At 34.2% G+C, this 12,451-nt stretch overlaps 1 protein-coding gene across 9 annotated transcripts in view; it reads right to left on the bottom strand.

Moving 5' to 3' along the window:
- Positions 1-12,451, bottom strand: part of Naaladl2 (N-acetylated alpha-linked acidic dipeptidase like 2) — a 1,254,678-nt gene that overhangs the window by 250,512 nt on the left and 991,715 nt on the right. The window lies entirely within an intron of this gene.

The following is a 12,451-nucleotide window of genomic DNA, read 5'->3' as shown; positions in this document are numbered from 1 at the left end:
TTGATTTATAACACCAGGTATAGAGAGTGAGTCTGATTATTTATTATGCAAATGAAGTCAAGTGTTCATCCTTGAGTGCTTTTACCCTGAAAGTGGATTCACCTAAAACCACTTCTTGTTTGCCCTGGAAGAAAGTTCCTCATTTCTATTGGCAGACCTTCAGAACCAATTAATACAGAACAATGGTGGTATTTTTTGTTTTGTTTTGCTTTTAGGTCTTTTTAACTTTAGAGTCCTCTATGTGTAGTTTTTAATATCATTAGGAACTCTGGCTAGTTCCTCATCAAGTCTCTCATTTTGTTACATTTTATATTTCTCCACTTAGATGACCTGAAGTAATATTATATAGATAACACAGTTTAGTGTACAGATGCAATAGAAAGGAAAAATATCCTAACAGTAGAACAAATTAGATTTCATTTGAATTTTAGCTCTAATTTTGATCAAAAACGTAAATGGTTTAATCCATGCAAATTTCTCAACTATTTTTGGAATTCCAAACATTCTGAAAGAACAGCACTTTTTCATAACAATTACTTAACTATAAAATGAGGATCAGTTCTAGTCCTCATCTACACATACGCCCAGAGACACTGGAAGCCCAACTGCACCAATTATGAATGAATAAGGGTGATGCACACCTTTTTGATAAACTGAACCATATGGAAAGTGCACAAATCATTTTCACATTATTTTTTTTCCCAGCGCTAACACTGTTGCTGCTGCTAAAACAGCAGTTAAGTAGTTCTAAGATTAGCATTTGACAAGAGTGTCCTCATTTTTAAAAAGGCTGATACTTTACATTTTAAAGATACTGGTTGTGAATTTTAGATTATTCTTTTTAAAGACTCCAGGCATTCTTGTTCTGTATCACACAGTCCTGATAAATATTAAAATCAACTAGTTTCTTGGAAATACTTTTTCCATTTCCAACAGAACCTGGATCATGGATCACTTTATTATGCCTATAAACAAAGGCTAAATCTAAAACTTTAATATTTTGGAAAAGTAATCATATTATTAATTATCATATTATAGTATGCTTAAAAAATTCATAGTAGAAGGAGAAATTCTACGCAGATCTTTAAAATTAGGTGTTCTATAGTCAAATGCTATGGGAAAACTTTTTTATTACAATCCCACCCCGGAGGCATGCTCACCACAATGTAGGGACTAAGAAGTCCATCAACTAAAAACAACTCACTTAGTTAGTCACTAACTCAACTTTTATCAAAAGCACTTGACCTGACCTGAAATTTCTTTCTTTCTTTTTTTTTTTTTTTTTTGAAGGAGAACATTTGAGAACCCCTAGATTTGTGGATTTTTAGTTTAAAAAGTGTTGATTATTAAATGTGTACTGACTAATAAGATATGAAACTCAACTTTAAGTCCCACATTAGATGTGTCCACAGGAGATTGGGATATTCCTGAATAAGCAGTGGATAAGAAATGGGAGGATGATGTGTAATAAGAGAAGAAGGTAATAATCACATTGTTGGGTTCCATCCAGGCTATCTCATTTAATTTTTATTAAAATGACTTAAGTAGGTTTCCTTATGAAGTGGCCAGATTACATATAGGATTCAGATGAATAATGGGAGCATTAAAAAGTCATGGAAAACTGGATAAAATACCAAAAAAAAAAGATAAATTTTAAAAGGAATTTGAAATTTAATGACTCTATGAACTATTATCTATATCTATTCCTTGATATATCTATCATTTTCTTTCTGAATGATTTTTTTAAATGAGAAAAATAAAAGAATGTTCAGCAGCATACCTAATCTTCTCTGTCAATTAGCATTTAGTGGATTGGGGCATGCCATCTTTTCTCCATCATATAATGAAAATATGTTCCCATTAGTTAGTATATATCTCTGTCACTACTTATTTATATAGCAATCTTGCTTGCTAACATATAAACTCTTAGAAAAAAATAGTTTTTTTAATTCTTATTTTTATCTTCAGCACTATAGATGTTAAACCCTCCTGGTTGAATTAGAATAAATTACTTAATGTAAGTTGAGAAGAAACAAAAATGATAAGGGAAGGTTTATAGCCTATAATTTCAAGATGGATAGCAATATGAAGTGGATTTGATATAGAATCAATTGATACAAATTACACAAAGAAGAAATCTTATACACGTAACCAACCTTGGGGATATGAGAGGGACTGGTTCTAGGACCCGTGTGGATACCAAAACCCACAGAAGCTCAAGTCCCTTGTATAAATGATACTGTGTTTGCATATAACCTATGCACAATTTTCTATGCACTGAAAATTTTTGAGATTATGTATAATATCTAAAAAAATGGAAATACTATGTAAGTAATATTTAAATAACTGCTATACTATATTGTTAAGGAAACAACGAAAAAGAAAAAAATCTGTACATGTTCAGTCTAGACACAATCTTTTTCACTTTTTAATGTTTTGAATGTGGTTGGTTGAACCCATGGACGTGGACCCTGCAGTTGTACAACCCACAAACACAAAAGCAGACTAAACTATGTACAATTTAATTGCTTTAAGTCCTATGGTACATAGATTTTTACTTATCTATTTTAGTCCCTACCTCATCCCAAAGAACAAGTCAGCCAAAAGATCACAATTTAGTAAGCAAAGATGTGGGGGAATCAGACACTAGAAAATAAAAGGGAAGCCAGAATCAGATTATTATCTAAAGATACACTGGAAGATGGTGTTCAAATTGACCTACCATGTTCCTAACGACAAAAAGAAAGAAAACAGATTAATCTTACTTCAAATTATCCATTTATGATACAGGACAATTGATCTTTCTTGAACTGAGAATTAAAAGAAAATCTACAGGTGTATAATCAAAGCCATTGTGGTATGCACCATCCATATCATCCACCACCACACATAAAATCTCTTCCCAGGGAAAGAATTTCATAACAAAATGCCTTGAAATTGGGTGATGGTTTTATGTCAAGAAATAATAATAATAAATCAGAGGGAAACTGAAAGAATACAGTAGGAGGATGTTGTACTCTCTGTATTAATTTTGGGTGGGAAGGTGCATATTATTGGGTTATCTAAAGTTTTAAAGAGTGGCATTACTAATGACATTTAAACAAGACAATTTTTGTTATGGTGGGCTGTTCTACACATTTTACCAAGCCTCTATTCATCAGAAGTTTGTTACAAGTGCTGCTTCTTAGTTCTCTCTCTCTCTCTCTCATACTCACACACACATATACATACATGTGTGCTCACACACAGGCCCACCCCATATCACATACATGCAAGCATGCACCAGCACACGATGACCCCCTACACACACACATGCATTCATAGCGCACAAGCCAAATATTTCCTAGTGGCATAATCAACTCCTTTTGAAAACCACATCTCTAGAACATAAATTGATTATCACAACTTGATGGAACCATTAATTCCATTAAGACTGTTGAAAGCTATAGATTCCTGAACCAGGAAACTATCCACCTGTAGGCAAAATATGCATATGTAATTTTTAGGGCTCATGAACCCTTTACGTACTCACATTAAGAACCTCTCCTTTAAAGAAATAGTGAATTATGTGACTTTGAGACAAACTTTCATGGATGTTAATTTCTTGCAACTAAACCTTATGTACAATTGTGTGGTTTTAAGGGAAATGTGGCAAAATCAAAGAAGATTGTTCAGAGAAATAATTGAAATTAAAGCAAACACTGCTTACCTAAGTTTCTACAAAAGCAAATTCCATAATGAGAATCAAAATAAATTGGTTTATTACATTTTTCTGGAAAAAGTAAGGCATATTTTAAATATTAACATCACAGGTTATATTATAATTGGGTACTGAAAAGACAACATCCAAAGTGATATCAGAAATATAAAAATTACTTAATGGGAGTTTTTAAAGTTAAACTTGTTGCTTCTATGTAACTACTAAATTTTTACCATTATCTTATGCCAGGTTTGATATGAGAGCCCCAACTCCACCTCTCACTCTCACACTGTGGTTTGAGCGGGTTGACCTTACTTTAGGGTTTTTCACTAAAAACTACACTGCCCCATGCCTTAGCACTTCCATGTATGCCATGCCCCTTCCCCAGAGGAATTTTCTGTGGTAGAACTGACCTAAACAAAACTGAATCCTAAGAAGTCAACCCAGTTAATAGAGTTTTCTCCTGATGTGTATGCTAATCGTGGAACTGCTGATGCTCATATGTGTCACTACAGTGGGAGCATTCAATTAATAGTTTTTAGTTTTGATTATGTGACAGTCATGATAAAAACAACCAACAAGCTAACAATACAATGGAGTATATAGTAAGTATATAAATATATAAATAAATCATTTAAAATAATAATGAGGGCTTAGCAGAAAATAAATCCCAAACATGGAGATGTAAGTCTCCAAATTGTGAGATTTTAGTTGAAAACCTTTGATTACTGTCCAGACATGTTGGTGCACACTTGTAATTTACAACAGTGACTTGGGAGGCTTAGGCAAGAGGATCACAAATTCACAAATTGGAGGTTGGCCTCAGCAATTTAGTGAGCCTCTAAGCAATTTGGTGAGACCCTATTTCAAAATTAAAAAAGTGAAAAAGGACTGGGGATATAGCTCCGTGGTATAGCTATAGCTCAGTGCCCATGGGTTCAATTCCCAGCACCAAAAAATAAAAAAAAAATTAAAAAGTCATTTGATTTCTTAATGCTAAGAACAGTATGAAAATTAAATGAAACCACAACAGATTCTAAAGAGAAATAATTTGAGATACTATTAAATAATACCTATTGTTAGGAAGTAGAAAAATATTGATTATTATTTCATTATTAAAACTACCCTGTGAATTTTTCTATTTAATAAATATCTAATGCCAACTATATTCATTCTTTTCTATCCATTTCCTAGGACTGCTGTAAAAATACACCACCCTGGACAGCTTCAGACTATATTCATTCTTTTCTATCCATTTCCTAGGACTGCTGTAAAAATACACCACCCTGGACAGCTTCAGACAACATTCTTTGTTCATATTTTTTAAATTAATTAATTAGTTCTATTTTGTTGTACATGACAGCAGAATGCATTTCAATTCATAGTACACAAATGGAGCGCTATTTTTTATTTCTCTGGTTGTACACAAAGTAGAGTCACACAATCTGTGTCTTCATACATGGATTTAGGGTACATCTCATTCCACAATCTTTCCTACACCCATGCAACATTGTTATGGTTACAATATTATGTGTCCCCTAAAAGCTCATGTGTAAGTAGTGCAAGAAAGTTTAGAGATGAAATGATTGGGTTATGGGAGCCTTAAGCTAATCAGTGTATTAGATCACTTGAATGGATTCATTGGTTGACAACTTTGGGTAGATAGGGTGTGGCTGGAGAAGGTTGGTCACTAGTGGTGTGCATTTAGGATTCATTTTTTTTTCTTTGTTGTCTTGATCCCTTTCTCTTTCTCTCTATCTCTCCCCCTCTCAGTCTCTCTCTTTTCCTCTCTCTCTCCCTTTCCCTCTATTTCTTTCTGGTTCTGTTTCCTAGTTATCATGTCCTGAACTACTATCCTTCTCTATATCCTTTCACCATGTTACTGTGCATCATCTCAGGCACAGAGTAATAAAGCCAGTTGTGTATGGACTGAGAAATCTGAAACCAGGAGCCCAAAATGAATCTTTTCTCCTCTAAAATAGTTCTTGTCAGGTCTTTTGGTCACAACAGTGAAAAAGCTAACTACACCAAACATCAATTGATTGTATCAAGTTTTAGAGACCAGAAAACCAAAATTTCTCTTTGAAAGCTTTAGGCAAGAATCCTTCCTTCCCTCTTCTTGTCTTTTGGTAGTGCCTGTTGTCCTTTGCTTTGTAACTTATAGATGCATTGTTCCAATTTCTGTCTCTGTGTACATATGCCTTTTCCCTGTGACTGTGTTCAAATTCTTTTTACATATCAGAACATCAGTCATTGGATCAGTGCCCACTCTTATCCAGGATGACCTGGTTTTAACTTGACGACATCTGCAAAGATCCCATTTACAAATAAAGTCACATTCAATAGTACTGGGAATTAGGACTTGAACATATCTTTCCTGGGGATACAATTCAATCCAAAATATCTTAAATGAAGGTTAACCATTCAGTACTGAACATAGAACATGATGCTCAATTAGTAAAAAATAGAAGTACAAATAATTGAGTGTGTTTTGAATAACAAAATCCATTTTTTTTGAGAATTGTAGCAATATGCAAATGAATATTTTAAAAACTATTTCAAAGATATAATGGCATTTCTTTGAAAATGGTATTGTTAATTTGTTTAGATTATAAAAATATTAATCACTTAAATTCATAAAGTATTAAAAAGGGAGAATCCTCAATTCTTGAAAAAAACAAAACTATGTTAAACATTTTTGTCATACTTGCATACATCTTTCTGGACATGTTAGCTCTTAATTTATAATGTTTACAATTGTTTTGTATTGTCAATATTCTAAAACTGATATGTTTACATTTTATTATTTGGAAGCATTCTAAATCTGTGTAACCTAGAGCTGATGGGAGACATCATTAAACTTTTATGTGACAGACAAACATCCTTTTTGTCTCCCAAATTACCAACCACTGCCCTTAAATTTTAGATTCTCTTGATTTTTATTTCATCTCCAAAGGTTGGACACTTTGGAGTAGTTTGTCAACTTTTCATCACTCTGACTAAAATATCTGATAAGAACAACTTTGAAGGGGAAAAGTTTATTTTGGGCTCACAGATTTTAGAGGTCTCAGCACATATTTAGGGGACTTCATTTCTCTGGGCTCAAAGCAAAGCAGAACATCATGGCATAAGAGCATGGTGGAGGAAAGCTGTTCAACTCACAGCAGCCAGGAAGGAGAAAGAGAAAGGGGGCGGGGGAGTCTGGGACTTTACATATTCTTAGTGACCTACTTCCTCCAGCCATGCTCCACTCATGTACAGTTACCACCCAGTAATCCATTCAAATTATTAGTGCATCAAATTGATTAATCTACTGATTAGGTTACAGCTCTCATAATCTAATATTTTCACCTTTGAACAGTCCTGCATTAACACACAAAGCTTTGATGGAACACTTCCTACCCAAAGAATACCAAGTGGGTTGTTGTTTTCCTAGACAGATATAAATGGGAGAGTTCTTCATTCTTCTTGGACAATCAACTAACACTCTATTCAAATGTCCCCCATTGGTCCTTGTTGTGCCTCCTAAGCTTTAGAAAGTAATCTAATCCCCTTGCCATAGTGAGGACAGCCATCTTATCTATCCTAAGCCCTTCCTTTGCTAAGCTTAACAGCATAATCGGTTCAGTTATATCTCATGTAATGAAGTTTCAGATGCATGTATTATCTTCCTCACTTTCTTATAGACATATGTCTTGTTTTAGAATTTATTTATTGTTCTAATCAGTTATATATGACAGCAGAATGTTCTGTGTAATTCATTATACACAAATGGACCACAATTTTTGACTTTTCTGGTTGTACTCAAAGTAGGGTCACACCATTTGTGCAATCATACATGTACCTAGGGTAATGATGTCCATCTCACTTCACCATCTTTCATAATCCCATGCCCCCCCACTTTGCCCCATCCAAAGTTCTTCCACTCTTCCAATGCATCCCTCCCACCCCTAATTATGGATTAGCATCCACTTATCAGAGAAAACATTCAGCCTTTGGGTTTTTGGGATTGGCTTACTTTGCTTAGCATGGTATTCTCTAATTCCATCCATTTACCTGCAAATGTCAATAATTTTACTCTCTTTTATTGCTGAGTAGTACTCCATTGTGTATCTATACCCCACAGTTTCTTTATCCATTCATCTATTGAAGGGCATCGAGATATGTTCTTTTTAAATTCAGTCTTTGGAACTCAAAATTTTCAAGGTTGGTATGACAAATAAAATGAAAAGTGGAGTTACTACCATTTCATTCCTGCCTATGAAGTTCATTGATGTGACTTAAGGTAAAGTTGGCATCTAATAGTTATGTAACACAGCTGATTCATATTTAGCTTGTTGCCCAATCTCTAGAGCTTTCCACACGTGTTATTACTAAGACATGTTTCCACTATTTATATATTATAATTGGAACTAAGAATGGCAGGGGCAATTAAAATCCACAAATAATGCCTCAGTTACATCTTCTCCACTAATCTAAACTCTTTCAACAACTAAACATCTGCAGAGTCACTAAAAATTGTAAAAACAGATCAATTTGAAATTTTATGTCTTTAATTTCATACCCTAGTGAAATGGTCAAATGAATTTAAGAATCCTGAGATAACAAGAAAAAGTTTAACGTGTATAATTATATTAACAATGACCAAAACATTACATTTTAATATTTCACAATTCTAGCATTTTTAAGTTTATATAGTAGCTTTGCTTTTACGTCATTCTAGTGATAAATTTCATCTTTCACTTTTTAATAGGAATTTGGTGAACTCATTTTTATTTGACTTTCTACGTAGATTTCAACATACTTGATAAACAAATTTGGCCCTATACAAAACTGATAGGTCCATATGTATCTAATTATAAGTCAATGAATATATATTCAGTGCCTTATATGTTTCTTGCTTCTATCTTGCAATCACATGTGCTTTTATATGCATTTGTGTATACACATTTGTGCTTACAAATATATATTTGTGTATTCCAAATGGAAAGCATTTTATAAAAGTAAGAAAAATGCAAAGTACTAAGGGTACTCTTCCCTTTCACTGATTAATTTGCTCTGAGTCTCTTGAAGGCAGGTCATGTGGCTTAACTGACAATTCAGGAAAGAGGATGGAGCTCAAACGCGCAATTCTTAGCTGCACCGTTATCAACTCTAATTGCAGGAAAGTAACTAATTTTCTATATTATAAGTCAAAACTACTTTCAGCAATCTTCAAATTTAGATTCAGCAAAAATAACATAAATTAAAAATTCATTATGGAAGATATTTATGTGAAGAATTGCTATGTGTCAAATTTTCCAGTTTTAATTCTGCAATTTTCTGTATGACATCAGAAATATGTCAGAAAAGTGTTCCATAAATTGATATGAATAAAAAAAGAAAAATATATTTTGATTCTTTTTCATTTATCCCCTGTGTACACCGAGGACTATTCAGATATAACTAATGCATGATATCATAAAAATTGATCATTACTACATAGAAGAGTATAAACATACTCTTCAAGATCTTTTTCCTTCTTCTAACTTGTATCCAAAAAATAAGTGACAAACTAACCACTTATGAAACATTTTCATCCATTATTTGAGAATTTTGGGTTCATGGCACTATTTCAGGAAAGGGATTTGATCGTCTAATCCCAGATCTGAAAGTTAGAAATTCACAGCTAAGGTTATTTACTTAAATCATGTTAGTATCTTACAATGGTTATCACAAACATTTATCTCTCACACACCTGTGTATATGTGTATATATGCATACACACACATATCCAAGCTTGATGTCAGCTATCCTGTACCTCTAAAAAAAATACCTTTTTGCCTATGAAATCAGACAAACAACCTATCTCTTGCCACAAGGAAATATGGACTAATATTTAATCAAAAAATCAATACTTGTGATATCTCATTCCAGAAACTTTCTGTTTGCTAGTGTTTCTTTAATATCAATTTTTATGTGTATTAGTGACAACAATCAATGGTTTAAGTGACTGAAGTAAGCACCGCATATTTAAAACTTGTTTTCTTATTATCAAAAGAGCAAATCTATTATACGCTTGATTTAGCCAATGTATTAATAGCAAGTGGGCATCAGAAGTAGCATCTATCATAAACATTTTCTTAAAAGCTATACTTCTAAACAGCCTTCTTATTTTAACATAACTGCAAAGAGGTATATGTTCATCCGAGCTTCATTTTCCAGTACCAGATTGAAGTGACTAGATCCTTCTTGCTCTTCCTGTTCCACACAGGCATATGACTTGGAATGAGTCATCAGAGGTACCCATATGGGACTGTGTGTCATGAGGGAGAGAACAAAATTGCAGGAACAGCTGGGGAATCATTCATAGCAGCAATGAGAAGCCATTGGAGAGATCCGGGTACCAGTGCCAGTGACAGCAGAATAGCCAGGCTGTTTCAGCAGATTTCATTTTTATACTTATTTGATGTCCAACTTTCCTTTGTGTATGCCCAGTGCGGGGTTGGGTCCTCCAGCCTGTCAACAGATTCTCTGAGCAGTTGTATTTATCTAGTATGTTCTTTTTGTTTGTTTAAATTAGTCAGAATTATTCTTTGTTGCTTGTAATCAAGACCATGTGTGATAGAGCACTCCTCCTTTTAGTTCCACAAATAACTTTGAACTGATTTAAATAAAGAATCACTTTAGGGTCAAAACCCATAGAGCTTATCCTCAAAGCACCAGCCTCTAAGTTGCCTGTCTTAGATGAACTGAAAGGCAAGATACTGTCTTCTCCATGATTGTAGAGAAGTGACAAACAGCAGGGCAGTCATCAGTGACCTCTCTGTTGAGGCTCCTACTTGTAGACACCAGTCTCTGTTCAGTACTAACCATTCTTACTGTGAAAGTGCTTTCCCACTTTGATTGACAGACTCTTTTTAATGTAACAAGTCATTGGCAATGATACCTTAGCTTTTTACAAATCCATAAAGAGGAAAAAATGAGCTCACATGATTTGAAGAAGAGAAAATAAGTCAAATACTATGATAGTATTTGCAGAACTCTGAAGGAAAAGTTAGGCAAAGAAGCCGGTGCTTCCAGAGACTTATATACACCTGAGCAGTATGTCAGCTACCACATCAGAATATCTAGGAGGTAGGGCTTAGAGATCTTTATTTCTATTAAATTCCTCAGGTAATTTAAATATTTATCCCCACAGAAGAACCACTATTTTATAGACACTAGAAAGGCAAAATCTGCTTAGAAAATACCAAAATCCTAGCTGCTGTTATCTGTCTGTATACACAAGACAAACATTTCCAGTGTTTTCTACTCCTTTTAGCATTAACTCTCCCTCTCATTTCTATCTACTCCTTTTCCCTTTTATCTGTCCCTATTCTTGCCTCTCAGTAATAGCCACAGACTACCCTGTGTACTTTTCTGACCCATAGTTCATTTGTTTTCACTTTTACTAGCAGTGCCTTCTCAAAGACAATGCATCTGTGAGCGCCAACATGAGAAATATGCTTTTGCACTTTTCTGCATCTACTGCACCCATCAGTACTCTCCATGCAATCTCACCAGAAGACAATTGCACAGAACCAACATGTACAGGAATAAGATCAAAAATTAAAATTCCCAGTAATCTCAGTGGCTTGGGAGGTTAAGGCAGGAGGATCACAAGTTCAAAGCCAGCCTCAGCAACTTAGCAAGGCCCTAAGCAACTCAGCAAGACCCTGTCTCTAAATTGAATATGAAAAAGGGCTTGAGAAGTGGTTCAGTGGTTAAGCACCTTTGGGTTCAATCCCCAGTCCTACCTTCCCTGCCCAAAAGTAAAATGTTCTCTTTCATTATATTACAGTAAAAAGCTTATGAATGCTAATATACCTGTACATCTTCCAACAACAGTGATGATGTTCAGTCATTGTCTGAGAAACATAAGTTACCATTTAAATCTTCCATAATGAATACATAGGTATGCGTTCAGAAGAGTAGGAGAAAGGCAAACAACTGCAAGTGTTTATTGAGAAATTAATTGGATTACAAGTGTTATAGAAGCATTCAATTATCATGCTGCAGTTCAACATTAATCTTAACCATGAACCCACCCAATCCAAAGTTACTCATCTCGTTTCTGGAAAAGAGTGACATGAAGGCCACTTGTAAAATCCCATGATCAATATATTTGGAAGAAGCAGCAAGCTATCTGTTCAATGAAATTCATCTGGCTCAATAATAGATTTGATACTGTGATCTGTTTTATAAGCTTAGCTTTGTCTCCCAAATTTGCATTTTTGATCCTCTCACCCTTTGGGAAGGGAGACCTCTGTGTGAATGAACACCTATTACAGATTTATCTGCCAACCCTGACAGGACTCCTTGACCTTGCAAAATACAATTTTGTAACTACGTTGACCACTAATGTCCATCTTTCTAAAACCCTAGGGGAAAAGATACCACACTGCTGTCAGCTGCAGTAACTGACAAACTTCAGGTGTTCACTGTAAATCATATTTCCCATACTGAAAGGAACAATATTAATAAAAGATCTTTTCATATATTATTCAACATGTCTTTTATATGCAAAAGGTATTTATTTTTACATGTCTTAATTACTTTTCCTTCACTATGGCTAAAATAGGTTGGATTGCTTCATAGTATTTGACCAGCATTAAGATAAATAAACTATGTTTTATCAGAATATGGAAATCATTGAAATATGGTAACCATTAGACCAGAAGAGAACTTTTGGTAATGATGAAAACGTTTTTCTGCACTGTCCTGTATAAT

The sequence above is a fragment of the Marmota monax genome, unplaced genomic scaffold (assembly GCF_021218885.2).
Source record: "Marmota monax isolate L192 unplaced genomic scaffold, Marmota_monax_Labrador192_F-V1.1 WCK01_AAM20220418_F8-fsc00074, whole genome shotgun sequence".
NCBI lineage: Eukaryota > Metazoa > Chordata > Mammalia > Rodentia > Sciuridae > Marmota > Marmota monax.
This window is presented reverse-complemented; position numbering and strand designations above follow the sequence as displayed.